This window comes from Trichoplusia ni, chromosome 10, assembly GCF_003590095.1.
Source record: "Trichoplusia ni isolate ovarian cell line Hi5 chromosome 10, tn1, whole genome shotgun sequence".
In the NCBI taxonomy this organism is placed as follows: Eukaryota; Metazoa; Arthropoda; class Insecta; order Lepidoptera; family Noctuidae; genus Trichoplusia; species Trichoplusia ni.
The window spans coordinates 1,982,426-1,987,743 of record NC_039487.1 but is presented as its reverse complement, the minus strand read 5'-3'; the positions used below and the strand labels follow the sequence as shown (position 1 = coordinate 1,987,743).

General features: G+C 34.3%; 1 pseudogene; it reads left to right on the top strand.

Moving 5' to 3' along the window:
- The first annotated feature begins 382 nt into the window (after nt 1–382).
- LOC113498113 lies at nt 383–4,567 on the top strand (annotated as a pseudogene).
- The last annotated feature ends 751 nt before the right edge of the window (nt 4,568–5,318 follow it).

The following is a 5,318-nucleotide window of genomic DNA, read 5'->3' as shown; positions in this document are numbered from 1 at the left end:
TTTTTATTAAAATTTGGACGTTTAACTAGACAAAACATAAAGATTATACGCAAACTCACAAGTATTTCATAAAGTAAGTGTGTCTAAGCATTTTAATGTAAGAAAATATTCATGTAACCCCCTAAAAAACACTATTCTCTATTCACCCCTTGAAACTCTATTCACCCCGTTTTACCGTTATCGAGCGACGAGCGACTTTTCGAGTCGCGGGAAATTTAAAAAAGGGGTCACGTGATCAGATCGCGAGCGACGAGCGACCATGAAGTTACGCCTTTATGAATACATTGTACACCGTAATTTACTATGTAACGAAAAATTTGGTGACAACACTACTATTAAATTGTTTTTAAATGTTTTGTGTCACCGTCTGTTGTCAGTTTCCACTTGACATTTCATTTCACTTGAGTGTCAAAAATAAAGACGTGACGAAAGTTTACGATTTTGTTGACTTTTCAGTAATTTCAAGTTTTTTTAATTACATTAACTTGGTCGATTGATACCGAAGTTTGCTATAAATCATACACCGAACTGTAATTTACTATTCGTATTTAAGATTCTCTGATAAGTTATTTACTTTATAATTTGTCATAGAAATTGAAAGCCCGATAAGGCATCTTTAGCTGGCGTAGTATAGGTGAATCTAGGGAAAGAGTGCATAAGTCGTGCTTCCTAAAATATAACAGATATGGCTACACGCAAGAGAAGTGGATCAGGGTCAAAAAGACACCTCAAAGAGAAGGTAGTTCAAATTTACGAATCCTTCTTTCGTGGCGAAGATTTAACGACTGATAATGCTACTTTCTGGGATGAGTTCTTTCTTTTGAAGCCCAAAATACCCCAGTTAGAAGCTGAGATTCACAAACTTTCTGTTGAACAACTTATGAACATGAAAGACAGCATAAACTTGCTTGTGTCTCAATGTATTGAAATGTTGGGGCAAGAACACCACATAAGGTAAATACTAATATAAACATTCACAAACATATTGTATTAACTTATAGTTCAATGACTTATTGAATTATAAATTCCTGTTATTTATTACTTTAAAAATGTGTTTCAAGTACTAGTTCTTACAAGGTTATGTTTACTTATTAAAAGTAGGTGTTAACAAGATTCTATTTTTACAGATTAGTTTATGCTCTCCAAACTCTAAGTGCTCTGTTAATAACAATGTACCAAAGAGCTGGCCAGGACTCTAACATAAATATCAAAACAGTCACAATTGGTTCAGAGAATGCTGACAATAAAATGCAAAAGTTGTTTGAACACTGTAGTACTATATTATCAGGTAATACCTTAAGCCCACAAATATCACTAGTATTTTCAGATTAAGAGACAAGATAACTCATAATACATATGATTAAATTATTGGTTCATGGGTCCTAAATTGGATTTTAACATTAAATAAAACAAACTTTAATCTTAGTCCAACCTTTTCTTTTCAAATCTTCATACTTTTAAGCAAAAGAAAGCTCGTATTTCAAATATATGTATATTCAAATTAAGAACAGCTCATATACTTTTTTCGCAGGTGATGTGCCAGACAGCCTGAAATCAATGGTTTTGAAACTTCTTTTGGTCATTGCAACTGGCATAGATAACATTGATGACAATCCTCTGGTAGAATACTTTATGCAGAACTCATTGTTTGAGCCACTAATACAGCTCTTATGCACTTCTACAGAAAGGCAACATCATGGTAATAAATATATTTGAATGGTATTGTTATTCCATTAGGTCTATTATAATGTAATTGCTAGAATTGGGTCAATATCAGAGTCCATTATCCTAATGACAATAGGCTATACTATGTATAGATGGATAACGGGCTGTCTTTATGTTAATATACTTTTAGTATATTTCAAAATCAGCATGTTTTTTCCTTTCTAATGAGGTTTTATTCTTATTCAGTATAATTATAGTTTGTTTGTCTTTTAGGATATGATGTAGTCATGCTTTTGATGTTCCTTGTAAACTACAAAAAACAAGAATCAGCAAATCCTTATGTTGTGAAGTTGTCAATATTAGATGATGAATTGGCACTAAATGGGTAAGCTATTAACGCTTTTATTTACCAATAAAAAAATACAGATACAGTTAAAAAAGCTGTGATTGACTATGCTTTTGAATAACCAATTATATCAATATTCTTTGGTCAATGATCTCTTAATTTTGTATTTGAAGGTATGGTCAAGTAATAACAGCAGCACTAAATGATTACGTCATGTCCACATTTGGGGGCATGCAAGGAGGCGGCGGCGGCGGAGGCTGGCTCTCTTCTCTCACCAGTATGGTTGGCGGTATAATTCCTTACCAGTGATGAAACACAGCCTATTATTAGAGGGCAGAGGAACAGGTACATTTAATTACTGAAAAATTATAAAGTTTATGACTTGTTTTCATTGTGTAATTTAACTTAATTGTCTGTTAAATGTAAGAAAAGCATATATTGTACGCGTCTTTAAAAATAACAAAAACACAGATAGGTATTTGTGATTCCGAAATATACGTTTCGCATATTTTTCTCGATTCTATCACAAACAATGAATATGTCACCATACTGTGGTCATAAAAAGTGGTGAAACGACCCATAAAAATTACTACCGCTACAGAACTATAGAATTCAGTAACTAGCAGCTTTTGAAAAGCCTTCTTTTTGATTCTGAGCCTGATTGATTTGAATAAAACAGGAATTTCTTACAGCTTTTCTTAAAGTTTAAGTATAAACTATTTTAAGCTGACTTTATAATATGTTTCTTTAATTTTATTATTCATTTAACAATGATAGTTTGAAACACCTGTTCAAACTCATTTCAACCATTGAACTAAACATTTAACCTCATTTACAGTAAACTCCTTAGATGGTATAATTTCGTCATTTTAACTGAGTAGTTGAACCACGATGTTAATGCTCGAGGTTCTTGCAAATCCTAATCAGATAAGCTGTCTTATCTTTCTTGGAAGCATGCATTAAAATTGTGTTACGATTGTATAGTTGGTTTACGATTATGATTGATTGATACACAAAAGTACAGTAAAAATGTAGTATTTCTTAAGCACTATTGTATGCCAATAAGCATCGTTCTAATATTGTAGATTATTAATGAATATTATATAAATATCATACCGTAGCTCTTATGTTCGTGACTGTAGGACTACCATTGTCTCTTAGTTTCGCCAATTTGAATATTTTAATCATGTATTATTCAAACTGAAATATGTAGAACATCTATGTGGGGCATAACTTTGGATTTTATACCAAGCACACAAAAACAAACCAATGTGCTTACTATAAAATCTTAAAACAAGACTTATCATGTTGTCCCCAGACTTTAGACCCAGACTTAATTTACAGCTTATCGACAATTTACCAAAATTCAACAGCTCATAGTATAAGCACTTCTTAAACTCCATCTTAGTCCATAGATCTTAGAATTCCACTACAATTCGGTGAAGAGGTCAAAACCCACCCTTAGACAAAATGGCTTCTTTTATCATTTTGTTATGTAAAAATCTTGAGTAGGTATTTTTAAATTTTGTGAATATCTTTATCTTTATCTACAGTGGCGGAGAAGAAGGCATGTTATTAGCATTATATGAGGCAGCACATTTAAACCGTAACTTCATGACGACACTAGCTCATTCATCGTCAGCAGCCGCCTCTTCAGCGCCGCCGTCACCGCCCGCGACCCTTCCACCGCACCAGGTAAAAGATACTGTATGTTTGAGATGTAAGATTCACTTTACAATAATAATGTTTTGCTGTATTACCTTTTGTCTGGTAATTTGGTGCTGATAATGTATATTCTCCTTCATTTTTACAGACGCCACCTAATTTAACACAAATTCAGGCGCTAGACAATGAACAGCCAACAAATCTACTAGTCACGTTCTTTCAGTATTGGTAAGTATATTAACTTGTTCAAAATATATTAAAATTCCTCCTTTTTCAAGTACTGGTGCATTAGCTTAGCAACCTTGGAGAAAGATGGAATCAATAAAAGATTGGACATGAGTAAAAAGGTATTGGCCTCGCATTAAGACGGATACAGCAAGTCCTATGTCAGATCAATACAATATAACATTGCTATAGCATAAGAACCTCCTTTTTTGAAGTCGCTTAAAAATGTTTTTTTTTTCCTAAGTAAATTTTCTAAACCTTTACTTCCAGCTCCATTGTAATGGCTGACACACGAATGGAGTCAAGCATCAACAAGTGCAGCCTTTGTTTCATCATCCTAACTTGTATAGTAGAAGAACAGTTCGCTAATTCTATTATGCACGACCAAAATCTTACTTTTAAGGTAATATACACATCATTCGATATTTGTTATTAAAAACTTAATTTGTTATCGAATGGATTTTTTGTATTATAGGTACAGTTGTACAGGCTTCCAATGCGCCACAGGAAAATTGTCCTTGAGGAGCCGCCCTCACAACCCTCGCATCCACTCTGATTGGTAAGTTGCTGCTGCAGTAATGTAACAGGTCGACTGCGCTGATAGCCGAGTAGTTGACTGTTGAGGTCACCACGTCAAAACCAATAGGCGCGACGTGTCGCTGGTTCGATCCCGCGTATTCCCAGACATAAGACAGGCAGCTTTGTAGATAACACAAACGCTTGTTTTGCTCGCTTGTCGGGGTATCTTTGTGTATGTTACTTGAATGTTTGTGAAACCCTCGAGACATAAGGTTGAAAATCCTTAGTGCGGGAGACGCTTTTCAAAACGGAAAGAGAGGTGAAAATACTTGGTGGTGGAGTTCCCTGAGGCCTAAGATTAATAATATTCCCATTTCAGATCTCCTTTTGAGTTCATTATGTGCCATCTATTGAAGAAATTCCCCGGTGAACTATACCAGTTATGTGTGGGAGTACTTTTACGTTTACTGAGCTATCAAAAGCGGTGTCGAGTTAGACTCGCAAGGGACTGGCGACCTCTTTGGGCCGCCCTCATTGCTCTACTCAAGTTCTTAGTTACAAATGAGAGCACTTTACTTAGAAGGCATAATATTTTTATTATGGCCCAACAGGTATGTCTGGAAATCGAATATGTATTGTAGTTTTTGGTAGTTTCGTTTTTTTTCATGAACTTTCTTTTGTTTTTAGGTTGTCAACATTTTCAACCTTTTTATTACATTTGGCGATACGTTTTTGCAACCCCGGCATCCTATGACCAATTATATTATGAATTGATTCGGATGCATCAAGTTTTCGATAATCTGTTCTACATGGGTAGCTAGAAAAACACCTTTTTTTATAAATCGCTATAATATGCATACTAAACCTTCATGTAATAAAACCTTCTTTTTAATCAACA